This window comes from Xenopus laevis, chromosome 7L, assembly GCF_017654675.1.
Source record: "Xenopus laevis strain J_2021 chromosome 7L, Xenopus_laevis_v10.1, whole genome shotgun sequence".
NCBI classification, from domain to species: domain Eukaryota; kingdom Metazoa; phylum Chordata; class Amphibia; order Anura; family Pipidae; genus Xenopus; species Xenopus laevis.
In genome coordinates, this window is record NC_054383.1 from 76,209,521 (window position 1) to 76,225,227 (window position 15,707).

The 15,707-nt window shown below is 39.3% G+C and overlaps 1 protein-coding gene across 8 annotated transcripts in view; it reads right to left on the reverse strand.

Annotated features, from left to right (window-relative positions):
• cdon.L (cell adhesion associated, oncogene regulated L homeolog) overlaps positions 1–15,707 on the reverse strand; it is a 125,941-nt gene that overhangs the window by 47,547 nt on the left and 62,687 nt on the right. For 3 of the 8 annotated variants that reach the window (XM_018224246.2, XM_018224245.2, XM_018224247.2), the window contains exon 1: positions 2,556–3,477. The exons of 1 other annotated variant lie outside the window; for it this stretch is intronic. The gene's annotated coding sequence lies outside the window, so the exon portion shown is untranslated. 8 annotated transcript variants of the gene reach the window in all.

The following is a 15,707-nucleotide window of genomic DNA, read 5'->3' on the forward strand; positions in this document are numbered from 1 at the left end:
GACACTGTTTAAAGTACATATAGGTCACCAGAATATGTGCATTCAACCAACTATCAAAACAATCAGGGTCAACCCTTCCAGTTTATTTCACTTTATTGATGAGTGACCTTCAGGAACAAGCAAGCATTTATGAAATATCATTACCTTTTACCCATCATTTAATAAAATGTACTTATATATCACAAGGGATGTTAGAAAATTGCATGAAATTATTGAACTCTCCATAGAAGCTGATACGCATGAGAAAAATACATTCTGTATCTCAGGATCGTCCAACTACCACTGCTATGCTAATCACAGTGAAGGTCTAAATGTGCGTCATGCAATTGTAACTGCAAGAAATCTCGGCACTACAGGACTAAAAAACACAATTATAAAAGGAAATGAGATAATAAAGAAAACTTTAAAAGAGCAGATTTTAGTTTATACGAGTACTAACAACTACTTTCGATTACTTTATGTTTTCTTTAAATGAGAGAAACAAGCAATAAAGTGCCAAAACATTCTTGTGTGGAATAAGCAAGTGAACAGAACTGTGCTTATTACAGGTGTTCTTACCCCTCTATGCTACTGATACTGCACATGTCTAGTTCAGCAGGTGCTTTCCATACTGCAAAGCAGCTCTATAAATAGGCATATTAACAAATAATAATCTGTGACAATATAAAAACCAAGCTAGGTCTTTCTGCTTAAGCAAACATAAAATAGGAACACCAATTCCCATTGAAAATAATGCAATCTGCCAGTGTAGAGTTGTCATTGGGGGTATTGTGTCTAGTATAATACTAAAGATATTAATAATAATACAATAAATATTATAAAGGTAACATAATAAGCTGAATAAATAGGCATAAGTATAATTTTTGTACTTTTGTTTGAGTGACTATGAAACACACTTTAATAAAGCAACCCTGACTCTCAAAGGGAAAAAGAAGGAAGAGTTGAAGACACAGCTTCATCTATAGAGTCTGCAGTTGTTACTTTCCTTTTAGAATCCTGCCCCTTGCTTTGCCCTGATAAGAAGCAGAAATACTTGCCCTGGGGACACAAACAGCAGATGCAGGTGGGGGGATGATGTTTGTTAGTTTTAAACCTTATATGGGTATAAGGAAAGAGGTTTAGCATGGGATGGTTTGTGAGCTGAAATAACACAGTCATCTGACATTCTCCAGATCTGGACATTAATCGAAAAATGTGAAAGCCTACTTTATACACTTGTACCAAATAGCCACTATGTTAGTGTCGTCCTGGATCCATTGCAAGAGGCTCACTTGCATATTTTCACCTAAAGCTGCTCAGAAATGATAGAATATCTCCTGTGGAATTTTTTGTAGCTCCGATGTTCTGCTCCAGTTGTTGATAAACTACAGTGCACTGTGTGCTCCAACAGCTGTTTATTGTTGAAGAATGCTGGGAGTTGTAGTTTATAGGCAGCTGTAGGATAATATGCCACAAATCTCAACCCCTGTACACAGATAAGTCTGTTCTGTTTAAAAATGTGAAAGACGTCGCTGGGCTGCAACAGCCTAATGATGCATTTCTAAGCATCACAATCGACCCTTTCTGCATACTTCTCCCTCCCATCCACCCCAAACCATGTAGGTGTTTAAGTGCTGAAAAAGTACTTTATGGGCAATTAACTGTCACAGCCCAGGCAAAAGTCAAGTTTCAAAGTATGCAGTCGTTTTACTTGTTAAGGTTCAAATGAGGACTAAAATACAGATTCCCCACTTAGCACAGGAACGTTTTTCCGTACAGTGTATATGCAGGCATAATATATCACATACAACAAAGGCTTCAGGGCAGCATGTTCCAACTAAAAGCAGCCTGGGCAGCAGCAGGATCCCAAGAAGGGCAAGGGCTGAATTGCAAATGTGTAATGCATTTTTCTTTTTGCATTTGTCTGCCAGTGCCCTGCAGAGATACAGTCTAGACCTGAAAGACTGCAAACAATACATAAATGGCTAGTGGGAGGGAAGAGGCTAGGTCCATGTTGTGCTTCATTTGAATCCCTTCGGCCTTTCGGATACAATGGTCATTGACATTGATGAACTAAGGTATGCCCTCAGCCAAGGATAAATGTTATTGTAACCACCAACACATACAGGCAAATTTTGGAAATACTTCTTTAAAATAACAGCAACTTCAATCAATATAAAATTGTGTTCCTTGAATTATTACATTACTGCTGTCATACTGATAAATAGAATAAAGTATTCTGCACTGTTCTCATCAGTGTTGTCAATAGCCATTCTAGATTTAGTTAAATCTGTCAATGTTCATATTAATATCCACTAATATTCTTCCCTATAGGGACATCAATCCACTAGTTATATAATAACTGCAATGACAACAGTGCTGTGTTAATCATTGAGTTTAATACAGGGGTTGGGTCCCTAGACATGAAGTTTTTCTATTGTTACTTTGGCATGTCGGTTTGATAAGGTGTAATCATGGGGAGGTGCTAGAGGGAAGATGCAGGAGGCAGAGGGATGAACAGAATAAGGCGCAGGGTACAGGGTTGGGGGCAGCGAGGTACAATACACCTACAATACCTGTGATACGGCCACTCTCTGCCCATGGGACCCGGAGCAAATCCCCGCGTACATTCCTCGCTTACAGCTCAAGAGTGTCAAGAGTTTGGTCAGTCACCAAATCCAGCTGCAGGGGAAATCCTCACGCCTCGTCCTCTTCAGAAAGATCCAAAGGAACACAGGGAAATGTCACACAGGGTTGAACCGGGCAGCAAGTCCAACAGGTGGCAGATGCCCCACTACTGCCTCTACTGTGGCCCCATCAGCCGCCGGGTATAAGAGGGGTCTCCGGCTGTAGCAGACACACGGACCTCCTGCACATACAGCCCAAAAGTTTTCCCCCAAGGTCCCCCCGTCCTTCAGTTGAATCAGTTCCCTTCTCCCAGTGGCTCAGGTGCCCCCAGCGGACGCTACACAGCCGAGAGCTTATGTCCCTTTCTTCCTCCTCTGCTGCTTTCTCTGTCCGATTTCTCTTAGATCTCCTTTCCGCACACTCCGATCCCCTTTCAGGCACGATTGCTGCACTCAGATCCCCCTCCCGTGTGTTTTTTTCGGATCCCAGTTCAGTTCCAGGGTATAAAGTCCGATCGCAGACACCTGGTCGGCTCCACGTGTCCCCCCGGTAAGTGCTCCCTTCCTCCTGTCTCCCCTCAGTCGTGAATGTTCCCAGCTCCCGGGAAGAGAGGCGCAGGCAGTGCGAGCCCAGAAGGTGGCCGAGGAGGGGGAGGAAGAGAACACAGGGGAGGGGAGATGGCGGGGAGGAGGAATGAATGAGGGCTGGATCTGTGGGTGAGAAAGACCCTCACACAGGACACCAGTCTTTAGTAACGTCCTCCCCTTCGCTCAAGGCCCCTTCAATAAGAGAAGCAGTTTGCTGGCGAAATGGTCAAGCAAAGCCCTGTGTGCTGCACTTCCCAATTCCCTCCCATGATCCCTACCAGGCTGCCTCCCCTTATCCCAGTCCCTCCCCGCTGTTCCGCATTCCTCCTAGGTAAAGGGTCGCCCTGGATTGACCTTATGCTTTGCAACATGACAGCTCCAGGCACAAGTGACATTATTATTCTCAGGATTCACATTCCAAGATCAGCAGCAGGAGAATACCTAGCCCCCGGCATAGTCTCACCACTCTACCTTGCACCTTCCCTTCCTCCCCAAACCTTCCACATTCCTACACCAAGTGTTACACCTACTGCCCTGCTTTCTGCAGACAATCTTTCTAACCCATGCTCCCCTTTTTCTGACAAACACAAGTACATAGCCCAGATATAACAATCATGCTAAAACAGCTTGCTAAATAAACAAAATATATACAGTATGTGTGTATAATGTACACTTTGTATTCCCAATCCTGCTATTGCAGAAAACTTTACACCCAACCACTCTCCAAGTTTATAACCTTCCATGAGACAAAGAAAATGTGTGGGATAAATAATTGTGGCCTGTCAGATGATGCTGGGAACTGTGGTTCACTTATGGCCAATATAATTGAATACATTCCTATTAGATTTTGAATTAGGGTAAGGCCACACGAGGAGATTCGGGGAGATTTTGTCGCCTGGCGACTAATCGCCTCATCTTTTGCGTGACTATCTCCCCGAACTGCCTCAGCGTTTTTCCCCATAGGCTAGAATGAAAAATCGCCTGCGCTAATGCACACGCGGCGATGCGTTTTCAATAGTCGCCCAAAGTTGCCTCATTGTGAGAAAATCTCCCCGAATCTCCTCGTGTGGCCTTACCCTTAACCTTTTTAGCACCCAGTTTGGAATTTTAGAAAATAACTGGCTGTCAGGCCCCAATGTCAGTGGTCCTCCAACAATCAGATAGAAAGCACGGAAATCATAGAAAAACTATAAACAAATAAGAAATGAAAGCAAACTGAAAAGCGGCACATTTTTCATTCTTTAATAATATATTAAAGGTTAACTTAAATGTGAACAACCCTTTAATGAAAAAGTCAAATGATGTGAATAATTTTACTTCTAAGAATTGCAGTAATATTAAACAGTGTGCATTATGGCCTGTGCATGCCACAGAAATGAACTTAAAGTCTCTGATTCAGTCAATTTGAATCAGTATGGTAATAAAAATCATTAATGTACGAGGCCTGGGAATCCAGGGTTAAGCATTATCACTTAGTTGTTTTATACAACTCAGAACACTGTGTATTATACAATGTGGATTATATATGGACTAAATTGTACTTTAAAAGGGTGGTTCACCTTGCTTTTACAATGATGTATACTTTCATTTCTATGTTTATTTGCAATTGGTTTTTCCTTTTTGCACTTTTTGAATTTTTTTTTGTTCAGCAGCTCCCCAAGTGTGGACATTCAGCAGCTAGCTGGTTGCTAGTATACAATTTACTAAAGCAACCAGGCAGTGGTTTGAACTAGAGATTGATTATGAATAGGAGGTGGCCTGAAGACAAAGATAAGTAATAAAAAGTAACAATAATAATAACACTGTAGCTGCACAGAGGAATAATTCCTTAGCTGCTGGGGTCATCTGACAGCTGAAAAGAGGCAGAAGTGGATTTTATATCTAAAAATATAAAAAATATAAAAACAAATAATAAAATTGAAGACAAATTAAACATTGGCTACAAATAGAGCATTCTATAACAGTGAGCAACCCCTTTTACAAAAGCCTCGTCACATTCAAATGCCTAATTTTTGTTAAAAAAAAATATGCAAAATAATAATATGGACCAATTACAAAAGGAACCCTTTCAACCATTCCATTCTTAGTTTATGTTATTTCAATAACTCTGAAAAAAATAGTTTTAATTAGCTGCTTTTAGAGCTAGGAGTTTTTCTATGTCATATTCAGGCACTAGTCTGAGTTACTGTATGTCTGTGCTACTTCTGTATGTTTTGAAGCATGTTTCCCCTTCAAAATGTATCCACTCCCAGATTCCACAATCATCTGCTCACTGTAGCATAAACCAAGTCTTTGTGGGGGGAACACAAGCATTTACTGAATTCTCATGGGCGACTCTAACAAAACAACCCCCCCAAAACTGCAATAAGGATCATGAACCCTGTGGAAACCATGACATTTGTTACTTTTTATAAATTGCTCATACAGTAGTCCAGTCACATTGGACTGCGCAGTCTAGCCTATAATCACTCACTTTACGTGGCATACTGCACTGGTGTCTAGGGACACATCTACATTTATTTATATAGGGTCATTGGTTATACAGTGGTTTACACAGTAACTGGAATTCAACCCAGGTAATAGATATACTATACAGGCAAAACAAGTATTCAAGATTCAAGTAGAAGAGTAAGAAAACACAAGGAGCTTCTATTTACCTGAGAATTAGTGTAAAGTAAACATTCTTTGAGTGTGGTTACCACAACAATATTTTATATAACCTATTTTACTCTATAACAGTTTAAATTTGGGATCCAGGATTCAGTTCGGGATGCAGCCAAACCCCATACGTTTTTGCCAGATTTGGCTAAATCCAAGCCCTAAAGAAAATCATTTAACATTTGTGTTGCTGTGCGGTGGAACACATAAAATTGCATTACAGGGCAAACATTTTTAACTCGTTTAATGCCAGCTTGTCCACATGTTGCAAGTAAACATGGTAGATAGAGCAAAATAAAACCATGAAACATGGAATCAACAGTGTTGCTACTATGGTACTTTTATGTCAACCTACAATATTCTACACAGGCTTCACCAAAAGGGTGAAAGAGGCACCCATATTCAACATGTAAACTTACATTTTTGTTATGCTAAATAGTGCAAAAAGGGAGACTGAAGCTATTCCATGTTTGTAGATAGTTGAAAATACCCCCTATAGATCATAGTCATAGTAATTGTGCTGACCCGGCCAGGGCAATAGTGGGTCAGGGCAGGGCATTGGTGCTCAAAAATGAGGCAGTGAGCATAAAACCCCTGACCCCCCGTCTACTCTGGAAGGGTCAGTGTGAATGCCATGATAATTTATGGAAGGGTATATGCTGTTTCGTCTTGTACTACTAAGTGTATACCCGTGGAAAAGTGGCCACTGGATAACTTGCACCACAAGAAAGAAAAAGCCAGGAGGCTGTGCTGACTACCTTGTATATACCATTGGTTTCCACGTAAGTCGTGCATAGCTGGCAAAATGACTTTTGTTTATTCAGATGCGGACATTACTCGTATTACTGGCATGATCAAACAGACTGACAATTTTCTTAATATGCCAGATGCTGCTACCGAATTTAAGGAACTAGAGAAATTGAAACGTAAATGCATAGCATATGAATTGCACCAACAAACACTTGCAGAATATGTGAAATGCAACCGTATTCCTCGGGGACTCCGGTCACACCTGAGACCCACTATGTTCAGCAACAAAGAGAGCTTTTGCCAGAAATGGGAAGCTATTCTAAATAAATGCTCATTAGATCTAATGGTCGCCATTGTGGAAGAAATCCAAATTGAAACACCTACCCTGACACGCGCTAGTGAGGAACTGGAAAACAAACTCCGGAACCATGCTACTCCGGCGCTGTTTGCAGAGGGGGAAAGAAAATTGGCGGACCAGCTGCAGCGCTTCCGTGGAGAGGTGCAAGCGCGTAAGAGAAGTAAATTCCAGCGTGATGCTGCCGACTATATGAATGGAGCGGTCTATACCTGGGCCCCGATGTCGGGTGAATGGAGGGCCAAAGGAGTCCGGAATCCAAGGGATTGGACCCGCAGAGGTGTCACTCCAGCAAAGACACGCACCTCAACCGAGCGCTCTGATTCACATGACACGTCCCTTTCTTTTTTAAGTGGATCGCAAGGATCGCTAGCCCCAGACGAAGGAAACGAGGAGGGCACAAACATCGCAAGAAACAAAACGCAGAAGCAATCCAAACGACGCCGGATGCGGTGGTGAATATTTCAAGCCTTGAATTAACCGATATAGAACTGCAGGTATTACAAAAAGGTCTCTCATTTAGTATAGTTAACCAACCTGATTTTTTTCTTCTAGATTTGGAATTATTCAGACTGTTCAGGACTTTAAGGTTAAAAACTCAATTTCATAATGTTGTTAACATAGAACAAAATGTGCCATGTAACACTTTCTGTGGGGATACACTGGGTTTGAAACCAGTTAGTGATTTTATGCCTAAATGTGACAATATGTTCGTAGAAGCTTATATTGGGCATGTGCTAAGAGAAGTCAAGGCACTTGAGGAGAAATATAAAAAAGGTGATATACATCTGCTGCCATGTAACATGTCGAAAATAGAGTTAAAAACATTGGATAATCTGACAAAAAAAACTGAGATTATAATCAAGGCGGCTGACAAGGGAGGGGCAGTGGTTGTAATGAACAAGGTGGATTACGTTAGCGAAGTAAAACGCCAATTAGCTGATTCATCTACTTACCAAAAACTTAATAGTAGGGATGTAGCGAACCGCCGAGTATGTGTTCGCGAACGCCGTTCGCGAACACCGGCAAAAAATGCGAACAGTTTGCGAACTGTTCGCGAACTTCGAACATCCGAAAATCGTTCGATTCGAACGATCGAAGGATTTTAATCGTTCGATCGAAGGATTTTCGTTCGAATCGAACGAAAATCGTTCGATTTTAGCGATCGAATGGTCGAATGGTCGAACGATTTTGACGCGAACGCCTATTGGCGAACGTCGCGCGACGTTCGCGAACTTGCAGCGGACGCGAACAGTCGAAGTTCGCGCGAACTAGTTCGCCGGCGAACAGTTCGCTACATCCCTACTTAATAGTAATCCTGTTGGTGGGATTCAAGCGAAAATCAAGGCACTATTAGATGAGGCCTTAAATTTACAGGTTATTGATAGCAAATTGGCGTTTTATCTACAACAACCGTATCCACTGACCCCTCTCTTGTATATTTTACCTAAAATACACAAGAGGCTTGAACATCCACCTGGGAGGCCTATTGTCTCCAGTGTGGATTCTGTTTTCTCCCCCATTGCAATTTTTGTGGATAAGATAATTAGACCTTATGTAAAGGAACATCAATCGTATATCCAAGATACCAGTGGATTTCTAAAAAAAGTAGAACAAATAACCGAAGATGTGAGTGAGTGGTTTTTGGTCACCCTGGATGTAGAGAGCCTCTACACCTCCATCCCACATGATGGGGGTGTAGAGGCTGTCACAGTTGAACTTCTGGGGGACCAATCCATGGATGGTGCTCAAAAAAAGTTTGTAATTCAATGTTTATCCTTATTGCTGCATAATAACTATTTTTCATTTGAGGAGGAATTCTTTATGCAAATCAAAGGTACAGCAATGGGGTCCAATGTGGCCCCCTCCTACGCAAACATATTCATGAATCAATTTGAGAAAAGATTCTTATATACGAATAATTTATATAAAAATTACTGTACGATGTGGATTCGGTACATCGATGATGTGTTTGCGCTATGGACGGGGCCCCATTGGACCCTTGAGGCATTTGTTTCGGAAATTAATAATGCTCTTGGTCAAATCAGATTTACACTGAACTCTAGTCAAACTGAGATCCCCTTTCTAGACACGCTCGTGTATAAACAAAACAACAGATTACTCACTGATTTATATGTAAAACCAACAGATCGTAACCTTTTACTACATTTCAACTCTTTTCACCCGCCGCAGCTGAAAAAGGCTCTACCCAAATCACAGTTGGCAAGGGTCAAACGGATAGTTACGGCGGATGATAAAGTAGAAGTGAGACTATCAGAAATGTGCCAGAAATTTCAAGTAAGGGGATATCCAAAAGACCTCTTGAAAAAACAATGTGCTGATATGAAAACAAAAAGTAGGGTGGATATGTTTGAAAAGAAAGAGAAAAAAACTGGCAATCATGTAGCATTTGTGACACGCTACAATGTCTTAAGTAGACATATAGCAAAAATTTTAAGAGGCCATTGGTCTCTTTTAAAAGACAATTTTCCTCAAATTGAAGCCTTTAAGAGACCCCCAGTTATTGCCTATAAGAAAGGGAGGAATCTAGGTTCAGTATTAGTTAAATCTGACTTGAGCACGAAAATGTAGATTTGAAATATGGGAATAAAAAAGGAACTTTTCCATGTCTTGACTGCAACTGCTGCTCCAATGTCCAAAAAGGCGAATTTTTATACCATCCAAGGAAGGGTAATCCAATTCAGATTCCCGGGCGGTTCACTTGTAGTTCCACCTACGCTGTGTATGTTATCAAATGCCCATGTGGGCTTGCGTATGTGGGCCAGACAACTAGAACCGTCCGGGAACGTATTCGTGAACATAAGTCGGCGATTAGGACTGGCAAAAAGGAGCAGGCAGTTGCAGGTCATTTTAATGCATTGGGACATAATGTGAACCAATTGCGGTTTCAGATCATTGAGGTAGTAGAACCAAAACGTAGAGGGGGTGATAGACTCAAAGAGTTACTATTCACGGAGGCTTCCTGGATTAGGAAACTCGAAACATTAGCCCCTCTAGGTTTAAACAAAGAATATGATCTGAAACCTATTTTTAGATAAAACTATCTTTATATAAAATATTTTAATAATTTTTATGTCTCTACTTTGTATTTTTTTCACAGATTTGCTACACATGAATCGTGTTATCTTTTGCATTATTGGAAACAGTGTTGGATATTTAAAAAGGTTAATATGTTGGAAACATTGTTAGATATTTAAAAGGTTAATATGTTACCTATCACATGCTATGTATCAACCACTAGGTGGAGAGGTGGGGGTATAAATTGGTGTGTTGTAAAATGTCAGTTAAGCTTGACAAAGGGTCAGGTGTGACCCGAAACGTTGCTGTAATGCCCTAAAGGGTTCCAATAAAGGCGTTTTATCTCTAAAAAGAAGGTGGTGCTGTTTCGTCTTGTACTACTAAGGGTATATTACAGCATTTTGCCACCTGTGTGAAATCACGCAGGGGCATAAAGCAATGTGTGCCATTGACATAAGATGACTTTGTAGGGCAGACTGCAAAGCTGTATGGAGATTTCATCTGAGGGAATGTAGCCCATCCTAAAATATATATTATTATAGTTTATCTATAGAGTACTGACATATTCTTCAGCACTTTACAGAGATTACACATCATTCACATCAGTTCCTGCCCCATTGGAGCAGTGCAGAGATATTATCATTAGCAGATAGAAATCTTCTAACCTGTTCAATCAACTAAATGACCGATTGGCATGGTATGAAAAATGTCAGGAGAATTCACACATATATGGGGAAAATTTGCCACACTTCGCCAGGCGTAGTTTCGCCAGAGCTCCGCAAATTCACTAAAATCCGAAGTTGCGCACAGGGGTAGCGTAAGGTTGCAAAGTTGCGCTAGCGATGATTCGCTAAGCGAAGCGAAGTTACGCTAGCGATGGTTAATTTGCATACGGCGCCAAATTCAAATTTCAATGGAGGAATACGTAGAATCACTACAAATGCCTGGGAAACCTTCAAAACATCAAATAAAATTTTTTTTTTGCCCTACACATGTGCCCACTGTACAGTTAACTTGCCATGAGTTAGGAAATGTAGGGGGGCAGGAGGGGAGCCCCAAAATTTTTTTCGATCTTTTTCAGCCTATCACCCATAATATAGAAAAAACATCAACGTTTTTTGGGACTTAGAAAAAATGTGACCTTTTTTTGAAGCAATCACTATCTACTCCTGGTCTGAGGAGGCGAAGGAAGTCTATCGTAAAAGGTAGCGTTCAGTACACTGCGCGCGTTAGTGAATTTGTGTAGTTACGTCCGTAGCGAAAATTCGCCAGGCGTAAGGGCGCGAAGTAACACTAGCGAATTTACGCCAGCATTCATTAGTGAATTTGCGAAGTAACGAAAATGCCCAACGCTAGCGAATTGACGCTAGCGTTAGGCGCTTCAGCGCTTAGTGAATTTGGGTCATAGTCTGAAAATTGTATGAACCTTTGTTTCATACGACTTTATCTTTGCGTCTATGGCCAGCTTTAACTTTAGGTTCCTCTCACATACCTTCTATTGTAAATTTTATCAAAAGCCAATAAACCTTCCTGTATGTGGGCAGAGCCTACAGACCTCTTGCAGATAATGCTCTTGCTATGATGCTATACGAAGTACAATTCTAATTTAGGATAATATTATTGAAAGTGGAAAGCCTGGTTACTACTCTGATAGTAAATCTTTTTTATCTTTATCTTTTTTAATGATTGATAATCTAGCATTGCTAAATATGTAAAGCTGTCATTTTAGTTTTTTAAGCTGTTGAGGAACAACAACCCACAGTGTTAACAGTAGTTGTTTCCAGACCTCTTTTATCTAGTCTTTATTCATGTCCCAGTGTACACATAGTTATAGGCATCAAAGTTTCTTATTTTTACAGCTTCTAATTTGATACCATCTTAACACGACTCACAGAGTCAGGAATTGCTGTGAGCATTGCAGCCTAAATCTCTTAATGAACAATAATTGTGGCCATGGAACTACAAGCTGATCGTGACTTGCTGCAATTTACTTTTCAAACTTATATTTTAAAATCAAATTATTACCTGAGGGCCCAGACTGAATTATCTGTTTTACTTACGATACTAGGAAACGGTTGCAAACAGCAAAGTTTCTAAAAATATTATTTTTGGTTACTATATCTGGGAGTACTGCCAGTAAGAGCACTTTATATATTTGGAAGCACAATAAGCAGGGATGCATTCCGGATAGTCTGTTAGTAGCTCTTAGTATTTCTCCCCATTTATAGAGAAGAACACATTCCAAAAATAATAAACAGAGAACACATTGCTTTTCATTGATGCTTCCTGCTGTACACAAATCCCTTTCATATACATTGTAAGGAATATAGGCATGGCTTGTTGTGAGCATTACTTCAGCATTCCATGACTTGCCCTGTGGGTGTGTTTAGGCAGCGGAAACCAATGGTTCTTAGACTCTACGTGGTGCATTTGTGCTTTATCCTAGAGACCTCTTTGAAGTCACCAAGAGGAAGATGAAAAAAAAACTTGCCCTCTGGGCACATGAATAGCTCTTGCTATCTCCATAGTTTCTGCATTAGCTAAATAACAGGATTACATGGCACTATTAATGTTTGGGTGATTTGGAATACTATCCCATTGCATATTAGGCTCCCTAGATAGAGTCAATAGAGTAATGTATAACATTACAGCCTGTTATTTAACATTTCAGTTGCTTTCATTTAGACCCAAAGTATTAAAGGATATAAACTATGACTGATTATGGATTTATACATATATATATATATATATATATATAGCAGAGTAAATAAGGATACTTACTTTTAAAACAATGTAGCCATTGATATGTTAATTGGCTGGCTTGCAACACTGTTTCAGGAGTCAGAAAGACTGGTAGCACTTATGCTTGTGGTGCTGGTCCTGAGTTTAAATCCAGCCTATCTTTAAAGAATTTGTGTGTTTCGTACATTCTCCAGAAACAAAAAGGCAGGTACATGTGTGTATATGGTAGGGACCTTTGATTGTTAGCTGGGGCATGGACAGGTACAAATGTGTCAGTACTGTATAAATAACAGCTCATAATAAACAGCTAGATACTGCTATTAATAGCAATTACATTACAAATAACTTCAAAACCATTGACATTTTGTAATGAATGTATTATGGAAAGCTGCATAAAATTACTTTCACTATGCAAAAATCAGTTTCTGAGCAAAGGACCCCTATAATAGGGAAAATATCTGGAAGACACATCAGACTAATAAAAAAAGCATAGTGGCATTTATGAAGTCTGCTTCAATGTAACTAGATGTATTTTATACTGTGTGCAGACTTTTATGTCTGCTTGACAGTCCTGTCTTCTGGGACTACTTCTAAACACTTCTAGTTGAAATTCCTTGAACCCACATATACAAAAAGCTGAAAAACAGAACTGCGTTCTATGGTTCCTGGATTTTACATAATGAATGCTGGCCTGTCCAGTATATAAAAGTTACACATGAAATAATTATCCATTATTACACTTTTTAAAATCATATCAAAAGATCATAAGATTAAAAATGGTAATGCGCATAATAGTAGCTTAGCAGAACCAAGGCTACATGATCTTGCAGAAATACTAAAGAAGCCATTTGAGTTTGTACATGAGTTTTACACATTAACTGAGTACATTTTTTAAATGTGAAGATTAAAAATTGTCTTCCTTTTTCTCTGGACCAGTTGTCATAGAAAATGTTTCTAATGTGAGGTATAGATTCTCATATTTCCCCCTACAGTATGTTTCTACATCAATTAATCAAGCTTGGATTAATTATAACCCAAAGCCCAAGTTTCACATCGCTCTGTAGAAATGATTAAAACAATTACAGACACCAGTAAGAGCACAAACAAGTCTGCAGTTTGTATGTAGCAATTATTTTTTTTTATTTTTATTGTGTTACTTTTATATGCTGGACTGTACATAGAAATGTATACACATATTATACCATATCTATATATGCATAATTTGCTTTATTTATAAGAAGAATTTACCTTCTGTACCTTTTTCTTTTCATTCATATTGTTAGCCCATCTAAGGATTTCTCTACAGACAATTAAGACAAAAACATGTTTAATATATATCTATTAGGGATGATATCGCCATCATTTCTTTTAATATACTTTAAGCTCACGTCTACTAAAGCACTAATACATTTTCAACACCCGCCCTATGTACAGTAGGACAAATGAACAATGGCACAGTCTAATTGTAGAACTCGTGTTCTCATATTGTGCTGTCTGAAAACTAAAGAGACGATAAAATGAAACCGACGTTTACTGTAAATAATTTCCCCCTTAAGCAATCTTTAAATATAATCTTTCCCATACTGTATAGTTGTCTGCATATGAAAACATAATGCATATGTCTTTTCAGTTGTTAACAATGGGTATACCAAAGGGTTAAAGTGGTTTCATTTTCCAGAAGGGCTGAAGATCTTGGGAAATCTAAGACATAGTTCAAGAAATAAACCAGAGACAACATGTGCTCTCTGCTTCACATTTCACTTATGATCTGGCTGACCTCCTCCTCCTTTCTGCAAAGATCAAACCTGCTGAGAACAGCCAAGCCTGGAGAAAATGGTAATCTATTTCCCTGCCAGAGCAAAAAAAGGCTCTTTTACCCCCAGCATGATGTCTATACTTCTTTTCACATTCTACTCCCAAGTGGGAGCAGCCATGCCCAAGACAAATGCTGTAATGCTTTGCTCATGCTTTTCTCAGACACCAAGCATAATTTAGTATGATTTTCATAATGCATATATTTTAAATTGAAGCAAATTAGTCTCCATCCCAAGGTTTCTCAAAAGGGAAACATTTTCTCAAACTGGAAGATGGATCTCCGGGGTGACATAGAGATCCTATACAGTTTACAAGTCTTGGTCTTGTCTTGTCAGTTCATTTTTTGTTACTTTTGTTAAAATTGAATAAACTGTTAAAAAAAGATGTAATTTATTCTGTCTGTGAAAATTGCAAAGGAAATTATATAGCAACTCAGAGCAGAGGGGCAGCTCAGGTATGGTCAGCATAATAGCTCACAGAACAATACCATCTCTTTTGGCTGTTTTGCTAATAAAGTATGGAAAGCACATGTGAAGAAGATACTGTGTACTTTTCATAACTGGAAGTAATTGCAAAGCTATGTACTGTATGTTATTTCCTCTGCATGAGCTAAAGAACGTGTTTAGGTGTAATAGGTGCCTATAAAAACACTTAACATTTATCTAAATTAAAAATCTTTATTGGTAAAGCAGTAAGCGAATAAATATGCCACAATTAAATCAGATAGATTACAATCTTATTTTATTGCAGAGCATTCTTGAGTTAATAGTGTAGATATGTGCAGATTTAAAGATGTGCAAGAAATTTATTATAAAACGAAGTGGCTAGCATCTGAAGCTCATCAGATGATTGGCTACTTTATTCATATGGCACTCTTAAGTAGACTTATTTGTCTCCATTTTTGCAGCTGGTGGAGAAGAGCAAAATACATCTGTATCTCTTGTCATTGACAGGACCACCTGTCCCAAGCAGACCCTTGAATAATATATGTAATATTAATATTTGCAGACACTTATCTCCCTAATTGTAATTTTTGTAGAGATGTTTGTAAATGATCAGGTATGTGGCTGTCTAGAATAAGCATATGCGGCCTAGTGACTGAGAATGCTTGCATGATAGATGTTTTGTAGAATGTTTTGTAACGCATGGCTAAC